The sequence below is a fragment of the Macaca mulatta genome, chromosome X (genome assembly GCF_049350105.2).
Source record: "Macaca mulatta isolate MMU2019108-1 chromosome X, T2T-MMU8v2.0, whole genome shotgun sequence".
NCBI classification, from domain to species: Eukaryota; Metazoa; Chordata; class Mammalia; order Primates; family Cercopithecidae; genus Macaca; species Macaca mulatta.
This window is the reverse complement of record NC_133426.1, coordinates 147,825,417-147,844,395: the sequence shown is the minus strand read 5'-3', so window position 1 is coordinate 147,844,395 and position 18,979 is coordinate 147,825,417. Positions and strand designations below refer to the sequence as shown.

Genomic DNA, 18,979 nt, shown 5'->3' with positions numbered 1-18,979 from the left:
TTATAAAGCTACCAGTTCCCCTCCCATGATAACCCATTCATCCATTAACAAACACATTAATCCATGAATGGATTAATCAATTCATGAGGCCAGAAGTCTCATAATCCAATCATATTAAAGAGGCCACCTCTTACCACCTCTCAATACTGTCACACTGGGGATAAAGTTTCTTTTTTATGTATTTATTTATTTTATTGGGAATAAAGTTTCAACATGGATTTATGGAGGTGACATTCAAACCACAGCACACCACCATGAGAATTTAAGCTTTTTGAAAGTAAAAACTGTTATTTTTTTCTTATTTTCTTTTACTGTTGTATTGCCAGGGCATAGAATAGTGCTTCACATAAAGAAGGCAATCAAAAGATTTTTGTTAACTAAATACTATTGAATGAACTAATAAAAGACAAGAAAAAAATTCCAAAGTTTTGCAGTGTTTTGTTTTTGGAAAACACATCAGTCTACATTAAACAAAGCAATTGAGTATTTTATGATCATAAATATAGGAAATAATATTATTGAGTTAAAAAACTGAGAATGAGAATAAAATTAGGAAAACTGGCAACATTTTTTTAACCATAATGCAAAATATTTATTATAAAGAAGCTGAGGTTATCCATCATACTTTCTGATTCGCCAAGATTGTGAAAAGAGATTCACTTGTTCTGGTAAAAAAAGAAAAAAAAAATCCTTAAAAAAAATAACTGTGCTGAAAAATAATTTCTAGAGTGCAGTTGTGTACGTTAACATACCCTTGAGGCACTTACTTGACTGCTGGCCAATTGGATTTCAGGAGGCTTGCTTGAAGTCCAGCATGTCTTTATCCTGGCTTTGGCCTAAGATAAAAAACAAGAGCTTTAGTCAGGAAAAGCTGACTAAGCTATCCACTTCCTAACTATGCAAACTTGAAAGACTGACTTAACTTTGCTGAGCCTCACTTTCTTATTTATTAAATGGGCCATACTACCTATCCGTGAGAGTTTTGAAAACTAAAGTATCATTTAAAAATCTATGGCCAGGCACGGGGGCTCACGCCTGTAATCCCAGCACTTTGGGAGGCCGAGGCAAGTGGATCACGAGGTCAAGAGATCGAGACCATCCTGGTCAACATGGTGAAATCCTGTCTCTACTAAAAATACAAAAATTAGCTGGCCATGGTGGTGGCAACTGTAGTCCCAGCTACTGGGGAGGCTGTGGCAGGAGAATCACTTGAACCCGGCAGACGGAGGTTGCAGTGAGCTGAGATCGCGCCACTGCACTCCAGCCTGGGTGGCACAGTGCAAAAAAATAAAAATATATAAATAAAATAAAATAAATAAAAATACATAAATCTCGGTCCTAGTTGAGACTGTCTCAAAAAACAAACAAACAAACAAAATCTAAAGCTAGTAGGTGTTCATTAAATGACAGCCATTATGATTAGTTTAACATGATTATTTTATTGCTCACGATTATACGCATGACTGGTTTGGGAGTATGCAGTATTATTCCCTTAATGGATTTGCATCTGTTATAATTAAGAAACGTCATTTATCTAGCTACCAACACATACAAGTTATTTCATGAATAAGGCCTGTTACCACTGTGGGGGAGGGCAGTTTTAAGTTTAAGTCACAGGGTGACAACTTGAACAAAGTAATTATCTTTGTGTCTAAGGATGTGGTATAAGAATTTCAAAAGGACAATTCTGTCTTGCTAAAATTTTTGATAATTAGTCTATTGACAGATTGGCAAAGTTAGTTAGTGATGTGAGTTTCCCACTTTGTATTTCAATTGAAATGCAGTTTAATTTAAACGTCATCCAAAATAAAATTTTTTTTATTTTTTTTGTGAGACGGAGTCTTGCTCTGTTGCTCAGGCTGGAGTACAGTGGTGCGATCTTGGCTCACCGCAACCTCTGCCTCCCTGGCTCAAGCGATTCTCCTGCCTCAGCCTCCCGAGTAGCTGGATTACAGGCGCCCACCACTATGCCCAGCTAATTTTTGTATTTTTAGTAGAGACTGGGTTTCATCGTGTGGGCCAGGCTGGTCTCCAACTCAAGTGATCTGCCCGACCTGGCTTCCCAACAAAATAAATTCTTAAAAAGAGAACGATTTGCAATCATCCTATTTTGGCATATTATAATTACATCTTTCATATTACTCCTTCATTTCAATCTTCTTTCAAGTAGAAAAGTATAATTTATAAGTTTTCTGTATTTTAAATGAAGACACAGTAGTCACAAAGGGGGAAAAAAGTTGAATCAAGGAATTAGCCAACTTACACCCCAAATAAAACTTACTTTTAGTTTGGCAGACTACTGTCTTACTGCTCCCTTCACAGTAGCTCTCAGAGCAATAGTGTAAATGGAAAATAGTGTGCCATCAAAGAGTGTGGGGTCCTGCTTAGAGTCTTTTAACACATGAGATATAGTGCCATCAAATGCCACAATCCTGCAGAAAAAGTCAATACAATCTGTTCCTGAAACATGCATCTTTTACAATCAAAACCAAAGAAGGTATACGTGGTAAACAACCTAATGCTAATGTGGCAAAATGAAGATTTGGGGACAAACACCAGAATTAGCTGTCTTCAGTACTGGTCAGCAGGTTATTTTTATCCTAATTCAAAAAATGTAATTCATTTAACATTGACTGAGCTTGTCATGTACCAGGCAATATGTTAAGTAGGTGCATACGGAGGATTTACATAGGACTGAGTTGGGCAGGGCTTGACCCTGGTTATCAAGAGACTTTCAGTCTATTAAAAGATATAAGCCTTATGTCTTAGTTAACCACTAAACATATCTGGCATATTCCAAGTTGTGTGTTACACATTTATTCATAAATTAACGAATCAGATTTTCAAAACAACACCAAGGAGTGGTTACGGCCCACATTTTGTCGATGAGAAGACTGAGGACCCTGTAGCTAAAGTTTGATTCCACAGGTAACAGATCTAGTAAATGACAAAGCTGGAGTGCGCATCCTGACTTTCACATTCTAAGTCCAAAAGCTATTTCCACTTTACCACACTTTCCTCCTTATATTTCATGTGTGAAATGCTATAGGAGAGTGACAACGCAATCTAAGAGTTTAAGTAAGCCAATATTTAATCAGAAGTTTTGGCCATCCTTCCTGGGAGAATTGTTTCAACTAGAACTTGTTGGGTAGGCATAATTTCGATAAATAGATGTGAGATGGAACAGAGGGGAGAAAATGGGCCTGTCATCTTGGGAATATCAAAAATAACAGCTGACTTTCAAGAGCAGAGACCTGTAAGGATGATGCCACCATTAACCATAATGGGAAACTCAACCAAGATAAGGCATGAAGCAGTTGGTATTTATCAGGACTGCATCTATTTAAAAGACTGAATAATTCAAAATCCTGTATTACCACATTTGTGCTAGAGCCTACAGTATGGGGCTGGGAAAGAGATGAATAAATAGAACTTGCCTTTTACCTATTAATTGTGTATATTTCATTTAACTTTCAAAAGTAGTGCATACTTACTGTTTTTGAAAAAACAAACACTACAAGATTAAAAAGTTTCAAAAAATTACATTCCTCAACTCCATGTCTACAGTGCAAATGTAATCAAATAGCCTAGTATGCACTCCTGCACTTCATTCTCCACCTCTTACAGACACATGTCAAAATACATACATATACATATGTAAATATTTAAAATCAACTGCATTGAGTTATACTTTATGTACAATAGAATGGAACTATTTAAGTGTTCATTTTGTCATTTTAACAAGTTTTTACACCCACGCATTCACGCTGACAATCAAGATACAGAATATTTCCTTTACATTAAAAATATTTTTGTGCCCCTTTGCAATAAATCCTCACTGTTTTCAGCCATATCATTGATCTATTTTTTCCAATAGATTAGTTTTACTTCTTGTAGAATCTCATAAATAGGACTATACTACCTGTATACTTTTCTCCTCTGGCTTCTTTTACTTAGCATAATGTGTTTGATATCCATCTATATGCTGTATATATCAGTAGTTAGTTCCTTTGGATTCCTGAGTTGTACTCTATTGTATGAATATACTCTGATGATCCATTATCAGTTGATGGGCATTTGAGTTTATTCTAGATCATTAGCTATTACAAGTGAAATTCCTTTGGACACACATGTGTATGTCTAGATGTTGCTGTATATTTTCATTTATGTTGGTGAGCCATAAAGTATGTTTAATTTAAAATGCCAAACTTTTCTTAAAGCTGTTGTAAATTTTTACTTTCTCACCAGTAATTTATGAGCATTCTGGTTTGCTGCACATCCTCACCAATACTTGTAATTTTCTATCATTTGCTATTTAGCAACCCTACTAGGTGTGACATAGTATCTCATTGCGAGTATAATGTGTATTTCCTTGATGATTAAAGACCGAGAATTACTTCATGTGTGCCTTGGCCATCTGCATATCTTCTTTTGTGAAGTCACAAGTCTTTTCTCAGATAAGTGTATGGTGAATATTTTCTCCTAATGTACCATTTCATTTTGTTAATAGTGTCTTCTGAAAAGCAGGAACTTTTAATATTGATAAATCTGGTTTAACATTTTTCTTTTCTTGTATAGTTCACAATGCTGGTGTCCCACATTAGAAATCTTTGCCCTTTACAATGTCATAAGCATTTATATTTCCTTCTAGGTCTATTTTTGGACCATCCATTGTCTTCCACTAATTTGTCTATCCTTATGTTAATACCATGCTGTCCTGATTATTTTAGCTTTATATTAAATCTTGAAATCATGCTGTACATGTCCTGAAGCTTTTCTTTTTTTCAGAATAATTTTGAATCATTAAGTTCTTTTTATTTCCATATAAATTTTTATCTGTTTCTAAATTTCTATTTTAAAAAAAGAACCTGCTGACATCTTAATAGAGATTGTATTGATCAATTTTAGGAAAACTTACATATTAACAATATTGAGTTTTCCAATCCATGAACACAGTATACCTATCCATTTATTTAGTATTTGTAAGTTTATTTCAGCAGTGTTTGATAATTTTACATGTACAGGTCTTATAAGTACATTTTAGTATATTTACCCATATCTATTTTATACTGTTATAGATGGCATTTAAAAATTTTTATTTTCTAATTCTGCATGCCTAGGATACAGGAATACATCTAATCTTGTACATGGTGGCCTTTTATCCTGTAATGTTGGTAAATTTATTTACCAGTTCTAGTAATTTTTTTAAAGCTAATTTAGGATAATCAATCTATCTATCTATCTATCTATCTATCTATCTATCTATCTATCTATCTAGAGATGTATTCTGTGAATACAGTTTAATTGTTCCTTTCAAAGCTGTATATATCTTATTTTTTTTCTCTTAACAAGAAAGAATTCAGCGCTAAATCATGAGTATGATGTTAGTTTGTCAGTTGTAGTAGTTTTTTCACAGATGCAATTCATCTGGCTGAGAAAGTTTACTTTTCTTCCCAGTTTTCTGAGAGTTTTTATCATAAATATATGGTGAATTTTCTCACAAGCTTTTGCGGCATTTATTGAGATTTTTTCTTCCTTCATTGGTTAATAAAGTACAAATTTTGTTTTTCAAATGATAAATCAATCTTACATTACTGAGATAAAAAACATTTTGACAAGATGGATTATTCAGTTTGCAGATATTTTGAAGGACTTTTGTATTTGTGCTCCTGAGGGAAGTTGTATTGTGATTTTCTTATCTAGTTATGTTTCTTTCTGGATTGTGTATCATGGTATATTAGTTTCCTATTCCTGCTTTAAAAAATTACCACAAAGTCAATGGCTTAAAACAACAAAATTATATTATTTTACAGTTCTGGAAGTCCGAAATCCAAAATATGCCTTATAGGGCTAAAAGTAAGGTATCTTAAGGACTACACTCCTCTGGAGGCTTTAGGGGGGAAGCCTTTTATGGGAGAAAGCTTTTTACAGCTTCTAGAGATTGTCTACGATTTTTAGCTTGTGGTCTTCTTCCAGCAATTACATCACTCTGATCTCTGCTTCAGTTATTACATCTCTTCTGACTCTCCTGCTTCCCTTTTCCCTTTAAAATAACGCTTATGATTACATTGAGCCCATAATCCAGGATAAATATTCCATTATAAGATTCTTAACTAGTCACATCAGAAAAATTATTTTGATGTGTAAGGTAACATATTCAAAGGTTCTGGAGGTTAGAGCTTGGACATCTTTGTGGAAGATGTAAGTATTATTCTTCATACTGATTGATCAATCATCACACTGATTGATGCTAGCTGACATGGTTTGGCTGTGTCCTCACCTAAATCTCATCCTGAAGGCAGGAACCTGGTGGGAAGTAATTGGATCATGGGGGGCAGGTATTTCCTGTGCTCTTCTTGTGATAGTGAATAAGTCTCACGAGATCTCTAATGGTTTTTTTTTGTTTTTGTTTTGACAGAGTCTCACTCTGTCGCTCAGGCTGGAGCGCAGTGGCGTAATCTCGGCTCACTGCAACTTCTACCTTCTGGGTTCAAGCAATTCTCCTGCCTCAGCCTGCCCAGTAGCTGGAATTACAGGCACCCATCACCATGCCTGGCTAATTTTTGTATTTTTAGTAGAGACGGGGTTTCACCATGTTGGCCAGGCTGGTCTCAAACTCCTGACTTCAGGTCATCCACCTGCCTTGGCCTCCCAAAGTGCTGGGATTACAGGCACGAGCCATAGCGCCCGGCCTTGCTGATAGTTTTATAAGGTGGAGTTTCCCTGTACAAGCTCTCTCTTTGCCTATTGCCATTCACATAAGATGTGACTTGCTCCTCCTTGCCTCCTGCCATGATTGTGAGGCCTCTCCAGCCATGTGGAACTGTAAGTCCATTAAACCCCTTTCTTTTGTAAATTGCCCAGTCTCGGGTATGTGATTTTTTTTTGAGACTAAGTCTTGCTCTGAGGCCCAGGACAATGTCGGCTCACTGCAACCTCAGCCTCCCAGGATCAAGGGATTCTCCTGTCTCAGCCTCCCAGGTGGATGAGATTACAGGTGTGCACCACCACACCCAGCTAATTTTTTGTATTTTAGTAGAGATGGGGTTTCACCATGTTGGCCAGGCTGGTCTCGAACTCCTGACCTTAAGTGATCCACCTGCCTTGGCCTCCCAAAGTGCTGGGATTACAGGTGTAAGTCACACACCCAGCCCAGGTATGTCTTTATTAGCTGTATGAAAATGAACTAATACAGTAAATTAGTACCAGTAGAGTGAGGCACTGCTGAAAAGATACCCAAAAATGTGGAAGCTACTTTTGAAATGGGTAACAGGCAGAGGTTGGAACAGTTTGGAGGGCTCAGAAGTAGACAGGAAAATGTGGGAAAGTTTGGAACTTCCTAGAGACTTGGTGAATGGCTTTGCCCAAAATGCTGACAGCGATATGGATAATAAAGTCCAGACTGAGGTGGTCTCAGGTGGAGATGAGGAACTTGTTAGGAACTGGAGCAAAGGTGACTCTTGTTATGTTTTAGCAAAGAGACTGGCAGCATTTTGTCCCTGCCCTAGAGATTTGTAGAACTCTAAACTTGAGGGAGATGATTTAGGGTATCTGGCAGAAGAAATTTCTATGCAGCAAAGCATTCAAGAGGTGACTTGGGTGCTGTTAAAGGCATTCAGTTTTATAAGGGAAGCAGAGCGTGAAACTTTGGAAAATTTGCAGCCTGACAATGGGATAGAAAATAAAACCCCAGCCAGGCGCGGTGGCTCACACCTGAAATCCCAGCACTTTGGGAGGCCAAGGCAGGCAGATCACAAGGTCAGGCATTTGAGACCAGCCTGGCCAACATAGTGAAACCCCATCTCTACTAAAAATACGAAAAATTAGCTAGGTGTGGTGGCACGTGCCTGTAGTCCCAGTCACTCGGGAGGCTGAGGTGGGAGAATCACTTGAACCTGGGAGGTGGAGATTGCAGTGAGCCGAGACTGTACCATTGCACTCCAGCCTGGGTGACAGAGTAAGACTCCATCTCAGAAAAAAAAAAAAAAGAAAGAAACAAAAGAAAAGAAAATTCCATTTTCTTAGGAGAAATTCAAGGCAGTTGTAGAAATTTGCATAAATAACAAAGAGGCAAATGTTAACCCCTAAGACAATGGGGAAAATGTCTCCAGGGCATGTCAGAGGTCTTCACAGCGGTCACTCTCATCATAGGCCTGGAGGCCTAGGAGGAAAACCTGGTTTTATGGGCTGGGCCCAGGATCTTCCTGGTGTATGCAGCCTAGGGATTTGGTGTCCTGTGCCCCAGCTGCTCCAGCCGTGGCTGAAAGGGGCCAACACAGACCTCAGGCTGTGGCTTCAGAGGGTGCAAGCCCCAAGCCTTGGCAGTTTCCACATGGTGTTGAGCCTGCGGGTGCACAGAAGTTAAGAACTGAGGTTTGGAAACCTCTGCCGAGATATCAGAAGATAGTATGGAAATGCTTGGATGCCTGGGCAGAAGTTTGCTGGAGGGGCAGGGCCCTCATGGAGAACCTCTTCTAGGGCAGTGCAGAAGAGAAATGTGGGGTCACAATCCTTACACAGGGTCTCTACTGAAGCACCACCTAGTGGAGCTGGGGAAAGAGGGCCACTGTCCTCCAGACCCCAGAATGGTAGATCCTCTGACTGCTTGCACCTTATACCTGGAAAAACAGCAGACACTCAACACCAGTCCATGAAAGCAGCCAGGAGGGAGACTGTACCCTGCAAGGACACAGGGGTGAAGCTGCCCAAGACCATGGGAACCCACCTCTTATATCAGTGTGACCTGGATGTGAGACATGCAGTCAAAGGAGGTAATTCTGGAATTTTAAAATTTGACTGCCCCGCTGGATTTCAGACTTGCATGGTGCCTGTAGCCCCTTAGTTTTGGCTAATGTCTCCAATTTGGAATGGCTGTATCTACTCAATGCCTGTGCCCCCATTGTATCTAGGAAATAACTAAGTTCCTTTTGATTTTACAGGCTTATAGGCAGAAAGGACTTGCCTTGTCTCAGATGAAACTTTGAACTTTGGACTGTGGACTTTTGAGTTAATGCTGACATGAGTTAAGACTTTGGGGGACTGTTTGGAAGGCATGATTGGTTTTGAAATGTGAGGACGTGAGATTTGAGAGGGTCCAGGGACAGAATGATATGGTTTGGCTGTGTCCCCACCCAAATCTCATGTTTAATTCTTATGTGATGTTGGAGGGACCTGGTGGGAGATAATTGAATCACAGGAACAGGTCGTTCCCATGCTGTTCTCATGATAGTGAGTAAGTCTCATGAGATCTGATGGTTTCATAAGGGGGAGTTGCCCTGTACAAGCTCTCTCCTTGCCTGCCACCATCCACATAAGATGTGACTCTCTCCTCCTTGCCTTCTGCCATAATTGTGAGACCTCCCTAGCCACATGTAACTGTAAGTCCATTAAACCTCTTTCTTTTGGAAATTGCCCACTCTTGGGTATGTCTTTATTAGCAGTGGGAAAATAACTAATACACCAGCCTTATAAAATAAAATTGGAAATGCTTTCCCAAACCTTTTTTCTTTTTTGGTTTTAAGAGACAACATCTCAGTATATCTCCAAGATTGCTCTTGAACTCCTGGGCTCAAGCAATCCTCCTGCCTCAGCCCCCGAGTTGCTAGGACTATAGGCATATGTCACTACCCCTGGTTCCCTGACCTTTAGTTTCTGAAATAATTCATATATGATTTTTGCATGAGTCCCATTTTAAAATTTGATAAGACCATCAGTAAAGTTATACTGACGTGGAGTTTTCTTTGTGGCAAGGGGATTCATTTGGAACTCAATTACTTTCATGTGAATATGGATCCTCAGAGTTCATATTTTGGATTATAGTTGTTTGCAAAGTTGTGTCTTTCAATGCAGTTGTCCATTTCATCTATGTTACAAATGTATTGTCATAATCTTGTTTGGAATGTGTATAAATATTTTAATGACTACAGGATATATAGTCACATTCTCCTTTGCACTCCTTGTATTTGTAATTTGTGTCTTCTATCTTATTCTCCTGATCATTGAAAAAAAATTCTTCTAAACTTACACAATGTAATCATGATTTCCAGCCCCTTTACTTTGTGTAGCTCTAAAACTTGTGTAGTACATATCATTTTCCTTCAATCTGAAGAACCTCCTTTAACATTTCTGATGTTTCAGGACTGCTGCTATAAAATTATCTCTGCTTTTGATTTGTGTTTCTGAAAATGTCTATATTTTAACTCCAAAATTTTTTTTATTTGATACAGAAATCTTCGTTGATAGCTGGATTTGCTTAATGCTTTACAAATTCCGTTAAAGTGTCTTCTGGCATTATAATTTGTGACAAGAAGTCTGTAATAATTCTTTTTATTCCTCTACATGTAACACATCTTTTTTTGTTCTGTTTTTAACTTCATTTGCCATCTCCTATTTTAGACATTTTACTATGATACATTTGGTTTGGTTTTCTTTGTGTGTATTCTCCTGTGTTTTATTGAACTCCTTGGTTCTATGAATTTAGTTTGTAACCACATTTACGAAATGTCCATTATGTCCATGTATGTATATACTTTAGATGGAGTCTCGCTCTGCTGCCCAGGCTGGAGTGCAGTGGTGCGATCTCGGCTCACTGCAACCTCCGCCTCCTGGGTTCAAGCGATTCTCCTGCCTCAGCCTTTCGAGTTGCAGGGACTACAGGTGTGTGCCACCATGCCTGACTAATTTTTTGTACTTTTAGTAGAGATGGGGTTTCATCACGTTAGCCAGGATGGTCTCGATCTCCTGACCTTGTGATCCATCCACCTTGGCCTCCCAAAGTGCTGGGATTACAGGTGTGAGCCAACACGCCCATCCTCCAAAAATTTTTCTAATCTTATCTCCCTCTCTTTTCATTCTGGGTCTCTTAATATACATATACAGAATCATGTAATATTATTCTCCTGGTCACTAGTGCTTTTGTTAATTTTTTTTTTTTTTTTTTTTTTTTTGTGAGATGGAGTCTCACTCTATCGCCAGGCTGGATTGCAGTAGAGTGATCTCGGCTCACTGCAACCTCTGCCTCCTGGGTTCAAGCAATTCTCCTGCGTCAGCCTCCCGAGTAGCTGAGACTACAGGCATGAACCACCACGCCCAGCTAATTTTTGTACTTTTAGTAGAGACACGGTTTCACCATGTTGGCCAGGATGGTCTCCATCTCTTGACTTCGTGATCTGCCCACCTCAGCCTCCCCAAGTGCTGGGATTACAGGTGTGAGCCACCATGTCCAGCCTGTTAATATTTAATAAACATTTCAGAATAGTTTTAGATTTACTGCGAAGACATGAATATAGTACAGTAACTTCCCATATAAGAAAATCTCATACCTCGTTTTTTTATTGTTAACATCTTACACTAGTATAGTGCATTTCTCAATATTAATAGCCAATATTCATATAATATTATTAACTAAAGTCCTTGTATTACTCAGTATTCCTTAGGTTTTACCTGTTGCTGCTTTCTGATCCCATGCAAGACACCATATTACATTTAGTCCTCAAGTCTCCTTAGGCTCTTTTTGGCTGTGACAGTTTCTCAGATTGTCCTTACTTTTTATGACCTTGACAGCTATGAGAGGCACTAGAGTGAGCTGTTTTATAGAGTATCTTTCAATGGGGATATGTCTGGTGATACTCTTATCATCAGACTAAAATTATGAGTTTTGGGGCAGAATCTCACAGAGGTAAACTACTTTTCTTGTCATATTATATCACGGTTACGTGATATCGCATGACAAATTGCCTTAATCACGTTATCAAACTAGCATATGGCAGGTTTCTCCACTGTAAAGGTACTCCTTGTTTTCCATACATTGCTTTTTCATAGCAAATCATTAAGTGAAGCCAACACTAAAAACAGACGGGGATTAAACACCACTTCTTGGATTAGGAGGTATTAACATAAAATATCTGAAATTCTTCTATATGGATTTGTCTATTCTCCATTATTTGTTTTTTTTTTCCAATAATTAAGTTATATCACTATAAAATCCCAGATATTTATTGTAAACTTTGGGGTAAAATTTAACATTACCTCATTAATTTTCTTCCTCAAATTATTTCATCTTTGACCACTGTATGCTCTTTCAGTTGGCTCCTGTGTCCTTTTGATATGCTCTCACCTTTCTGTTTTTAAAATTTCTTTACCTTCTGGTACCACAAGATGCTTCAGGCAAATCTTATGTACTTCCTGCCCTAGTTCTAGAATCAGCCATTTCTTCAGACATTCCTATTTTGTTTTTGTCTTTAATTATATAATGATATTAGAAACCTAGACCTGGGTCCTAGGTTTGCTGGTTGCGAATGGGTTGCCATTGTTTTTAGGCCCTCATAGTTGACAAAGCAAGAAAATATAGGTATGTGTACTAAGCTGTGTAAATCAGCATATCTATAAATATTTCTGTATGTATGTTACGTTCAACATGAGTTTATACTGTCTTCTGCTGTAATCCATTACTACATGTATCATTCTAGTTTTCTGCCTTGTTTGTCTACAACCTTTCATTCCAACTGTGAGAAACTAGGCTCCGACAATCCATCATTTATTTGCTTACTTGGTTAGTTGCAGTGTAAATGTATACTGGTTTCAGAATTGTTAACCCATGTTCCCATGGGAGACAATGTTATACAACAGAGTGCAGTGTTTATGTGAGCTCCTTTTACATTTAATCTCCTAAGCTCATTTCCACCTTTTCTCCTAACCTCCCCAGTAAGATTATTTAATATATTTGTAGATCAGTCATATTCTATTGTCACAGTCTCAATTTTCTATCTTTGTTTCAGTTTAAGTAATTCCCATATCTTTTATTTTGCAGTGTCTACTGTGATAGTAATTACATACACTTCGTTTTCAATTTCAGATGGCATATGTTTCAGCTCCAAAATCTCATGTTTTGTCTTCCATTACTCTCCTCATTACAGTATTTTAATAACTATTTTAGGCTGGGCCTGGTGGCTCATGCCTGTAATCCCAGCACTTTGGGAGGCCAAGGCAGGCGGATCACCTGAGGTCAGGAGTTTGAGACCAGCCTGCCCAACATAGCGAAACCCCGTCTCTACTAAAAATACCAAAAATTAGCTGGGCGTGGTAGCCGGCACCTGTAATCCCAGCTACTCGGGAGGCTGAGGGAGGAGAATAGCTTGAACCCGGGTGGCGGAGGTTGCAGTAAGCCAAGATCGGGCCACTACACTCCAGCCTGGGTGACAAGAGCGAAACTCCATCCCCCCCACCCCCCACCCCCAAAAAACAAACTATTTTAAAGCTTTGTCAGCCAGTTTCATCATCTCTGATTTCCTCCAGGTTATAGGTCACAATTTGCTGTTGCGCTGGTTGTTTTTTCGTTTGTTTTGTTCTGTTGTTGTTGTTGCTAGGCAATAAACTGAAGATCAGCTTAACCTTTTTGGATACTAATTTTAAAGTTTGTTTTTAAGCATCACTCGGGTATATCTAGAGTAGCCTTTACTCTTGGGATAGTTTAGCCTTCTGGTGCCCACTGATTGCTTAGAGCATTAAGTGACATTTCTCTATTTCACTGGTAGGGTATTAAAGATGTTTCAGTCCTATGTGGTAGGAAATTTTGAAAAGTAGTCTTTGACAGCCAGCAACTGGTCACTCATACTAGGCCTCAGTGCTATTAGAAGCTGGGCTGCCACTCACAGCTAAGCCATATTATTCTCTTGTTGAAGAATGGACAATTTCACAGAACACCAATTTTGGACCATGATAAAGTAAGATAAAACAAGATTATTTCATAATTTTGTCTAAGGACAGACAAAAATAAGATCACTGTGCAATCCAAAAATATCCCACCTACCTGATAATTTGAGTGACTGCTACTTGTTTTCCCAATTACAGCTTTATATTTGTTCTAGTCTGCCCTCCTTTTATATAAATTCTACTCAGATACCCAGTTATAGAATTACTCCTGTTTCCTGACAGCAGTTAATCTAGACAAAACTCCCACTTCCTTAGACCCTTTACCAAATTACCCAGCCAAAGCCCAAATCCTATAAGAAGTTCTTTCTAATACTCTACATCTGAGTTGTCATGTACTTACAGAACTTTTCCTTCCAACATAAACAGCTAGAAAACATATTGGAAACAATTTATTTTCTAATCTAGACAATGGGCAGTGCAGGACTATGATCACTAAAAGAAGGAAAGCAAACGAGATGGTGTTTATTCTCCTTCACTGCAATGAATGATTAACAAACCCAACTTCTTTAACGACAACTGTGTTCTTGTAGGGCAGTGACAGTGAGCTCTGAAAAAATTTCAGTTGATGATTCCCAGGCAGTCGTTCTTTCTCGTCTCATGGGACTCACCCTGCAAATGTGTTGATTAGTAGTGAAGGATTCAAAGGGCCCCCAGAAAGATTTCTGGAGCTTTTTTTCGGCATAGCTCCCTCCTCTCTATTATTCTGCTACAAAATTCCATTCATTTCAAATACCTAAATTCTGATTTCTATCTTTTCAAATTTAGTGAAAAAAAAGTGTCTCTTACTTGAATTCTTTCTGTGTCATTGTTCTAAAATTGCTTCCTGGTAGGAAGCTGGAGTGATTGCCGAGCTCACCTCTTTGTTTCTCTTAGTGAACACAGTGCTGTACTGCCCATTATCCTGATTAATGAAAAAATCTGTTTCAAATATTTTTTCTCATTTTCTGGTTGTTCACATTGGGAGAGAACATGGACAGAAGTGGAAGTTAGTAAACAATAATGTACTATGTAGTTTCAAATAACTCGAAAGAGGTCATTGAACATTCCTAACACAAATAAATGACAAATGTTTGAGATGATGGACATGCTAATTACCCTAATCTGATCACTATATGTTGTACATATCAAAGCATCACTATTAATGCATAAATATGTAATGCATAAATATGTACAAGTATTATTTATCAATTACAAAATTAATTTAAACATTTAATCATACCATATATATTTCTTTGCTATTTTCAATCCCCACCTCACCCCTTTGTAAACATATCAAAGATATACTATAGATAAAATTCTACTTTATTTAATATCTGGTTAATATTTTATAGGATATATTCACTAATATGAATATAATCAATGTACTTTTAATGAACATTTTTCCAGTGTATATGTCTGTGCATGTGGTATATTGTTATCCCTATACATAATGTTGCATTATTTTATTAATTCCTATGTCCATATGCTCAAAATTATTGAGATGCTACTATATGTTAGGCACTATGTATTAAAATGGTTATGGCTTCTGTTGCTGTAACTATGAAAGGAAAAGAAAAACAGCAATGACTTTGGCTATTTCTGAGAAATGTACTTTCATTTTCTAGAATGGAATTTCTTAACTCTTATCAGAATCCTAGTTTATAGAATCAGGTAGATCCACTTTATATATCTGCAAAATATCTTATTTATTTCTCTCACAAATTCGTTTTCAAAGTTTATATGCAAGCTGTGATTGTATAAGTGTAATTTTAAATAACTTTTTTGGTGACAAGCTTATAGTCAGGTGAGTCAAAGCCACTTGCTACATACATTTCATTTTCTAATATGCTATTTAAGGCAGGGTACTGATGTAACCAATGGGCTATAGATAGTTTTAGGCAGTAGGTGATGTGTGGTTAAATTTTAAACGTGAACAAAAAGAGAAGTAAAAATCCTTAAAATGTTTGATTGAAGAAATAAAATCACAGAGTTTCTTACTAGTCAACAGCTTTGCACTTTAGGATGAGAACAGGATATAAAGAACCGGAAAAGAGTTATAGCCTTTTCTTCCCTCTTGGTAATTTCTTGTCTGTGCTACCTAAGCAGGGCAGAAGGTAGGCTTACAGGAAGGGTATATTAGTCCATTCTCATGCTGCTATAAAGGACTGCCTGAGACTGGGTAATTTATAAAGAAAATAGGTTTAATTGACTCACAGTTCCACATGGCTGGGGAGGTCTCAGGAAACTGACAATCATGGCAGAAGGGGAAGCGAACATTTCCTTCTTCCATGATGGCAAGAAGGAGAAGTACCCAACAAAAGGGGGAAAAACCTCTTATAAAACCATCAAATCTCCTGAGAACTCACTCACTATCAGGAGAACAGCAGGATGGGGGTAACTGGCACTATGATTAAATTACTTCCCACTGGGTCTCTCCAACAACACAGGGGGATTATGGGAACTACTATAATTCAAGATGAGATTTGGTTGGGGACTCAGCAAAACCTTATCAAAGGGTAATTAAAACCTGTTATTATTGGGAAACATAATTTTTTATACCTAGAAAAGGAAGAACAAAGGCAAAGGTATATTTAATGTGAAACTGGTTTTGAATCACGAATGACAATCATAATATAGTGTTTACTGTATTCCAAATGCTACTCTTTATGACTTCTGTTTTCACTCATTATGGTTTTTACTTATTCTAGCAATAAAAAAATGAGGACTTCAGAAAAAAATGAAAAGAAGAATATTTGAGAACAATATTAAATTTCCTTTTCAGTTTAACTTTTTGCAATCCAATTTCCTTTCTAATTTATTAAATCCTTATTCTGTACTGTTTGTTATATATTGGGAGTGAAAATATGTTTAAAAATGAAGGGGGGCAACAAGCAGAGAAGAAATGAGTAAAATCCATTCTTGGCTCAGGCATCTTGAAATACCAAGTCAGCAATACAAATAGGCTTTCATTTTCAAGCACTTACCGAGCTATCTATAGCTTTCTAAGTACTATTATATTTAATCCTAAAGAGGGTTCTATGAGGTTAAGTACTTTCATTATTCCTGATTCACACATGAGGAAATTGAGGCTTAGAGAAGTCAGTAGCTTGCCTAAGGTCACACAGCTAGTAAAACATAAAGCTAGGTTTCAAACCCAGGTCTGTGTGAACACTTCATTTTAATTTTTGCCTATGATTTTCTACTGTTTTAATTATAGAGAGTTCTTTGTAAAGTCCTTAATCTTTTTAGTGGTGATATTTTTTTTCTTATGGTTAGCTTCAATTGGATGTTCCTAAGTAAGACATTTTTCAAAATATGTATGACTTTTGGCCTTATAACAATGGTTTGACTCCATGACTTTACAGGATGTCTCCCTAGCCTTACTGTTTTCTCAGAAAGTTAATGAGATGAGGTGGGCAAGGCACACGGTAGGAGCCAGAAGATTTCCCTTAATCTAAGCTCTGCCTCCTATGGCCCTGGTGCTCTTGGTTGATATTTGACTTTACTCTGCCAAGGGGCAAGGAAGAGGCACTTATTACACAAAGATAAATGATCAGATGTTTCTCAAAGTCTGACTTTGGATCACTTCTAGACTTCTGAAAAGGTTTATTTATTCTGACTATTTTTGCCAGTGTTCTTGCTGCTTTTATGGAGGAAATGATTTCAAAAGTCCTTGTTTTGCCATTGTACTTAACATAGTTAACAAATTCGTTACTTTAAAAATTTAAAGAGAAAATACTCTCCCTTATAAATATTACCATAACAATGTTAACTAAAATATTAGAAAATTAAATTATGTGGAATTTTAAAATAAATAATACACTATGGCCATGTAATGTTTGATGAGGAAATTAAAATAATCATCCTATATTTGAAAATTAAAAATAGAATCAACCATATTTATGTGACTGTGGTAGGTAGTTTTTAAAACGTCTTCCAATGGTCCCTATTTCTTAGTATTCATGACCTTGTGTAATTTCTTCTGGGACAGTTAATTTAAAGGTCAACATGACTCGGTAAAGGGATGCCCAGAAACCTAGTAAAACATTATTTCTGAGTATGTCTGTGATGGTGTTTCCTGAAGTGATTAGTATTTCAATCAGTAGACTGAGTAAAGAAGATTTTCACTCACCAAACCACTAGACATCAACTAATATTTTGAGAGATAAAACAGAATAAAAAGGCAGAGGAATGGACAATTCTTTCTGCTTGAGCTGAAACATCCATTTTCTCCTACCCTTAGAAATTGCAGCTCCTTGTTCTTGGGCCTTTAGACTCAGACTAAATTACACCACTGGCTTTCCTGGTTCTCCAACTTTCAGACAACAGATGGTGAAACTTAGCCTTCACAATTGCATGAGCAAGTTCCCATTCTCTCTCTCTCTCTCTCTCTCTCTCTCTCTCAGTCTCTGTCTGTCCATCCGTCCTACAGGTTCTGTTTCTCTAGAGAACCCTGACTAACACAAGTCTCTTTTTGTGTGAGCTGAACCCATGGATTTCCTTCTAATAAGCAGAATAAGGCATGAGTGATGGAGTGTCAGTTGCAAATTACATGACAAAAGACTTTGCCTATTATGTTACTGGTACTCTTACTGACACTCTATTTTGCCCTCTCACCTGCTCATACTGATGAAACCAGCTGCCTTGATGTATGCTGAACTATGGAAAAATCCACTTCCCAACAAGCACAGAATTATTTCCTCCCCCAGCTCATCCATAAAATGACTGCAACCTTGATTGGATCCTGTCAAAACCCCTGAGTCAGAAGAACCACATAAGCCACATACAGATTGTTGACCTACAGAAACTGTAAGATAATAAAGGTTTTTCTTTTAAGCCTAAATATTGTTGTAATTGTTTACGCAGAAATATATAATGCAATGAAACTGCAAAATTATATAATTATATTTACTGCTGTCATCACTGCATTGAGTTTTAACTTAAAGAACATAGTAAATTAGGACTAGGATACATACTTCCTCAATGACAATGACAATCCAAATCAATAGCTGAAACTATATTTAAAAGTAAACTCTATAGGATCCTCAATTGACATCAGGACATAAATTATTCAAGGTACTGGGTGAAAGAGAACACCATTTGAAAAGAAATATAGATTCACTGCATGTCACATCATGCACCAAAAGAAATAAAAATAGGTTAAATAATTTCTAAAAATAAAATTATAAAAGTGGGAAAAGAATATACTGGTAAATATTCATATAATCTTGAGTTTGGAAACTCTTTTAAATACAACACCAACCAAGGTCAAAAACCTTAAGTCCACAGA

At 37.3% G+C, this 18,979-nt stretch overlaps 1 long non-coding RNA gene across 1 annotated transcript in view; it reads right to left on the bottom strand.

Moving 5' to 3' along the window:
* Nucleotides 1-766: 766 nt before the first annotated feature.
* LOC144338495 (uncharacterized) overlaps nt 767-18,979 on the bottom strand; it is a 68,011-nt gene continuing 49,798 nt past the window's right edge. The window contains exon 3 of the long non-coding RNA XR_013412712.1: nt 767-836. This is a non-coding gene — a long non-coding RNA (uncharacterized LOC144338495). The remainder of the gene's footprint in view (nt 837-18,979) is intronic.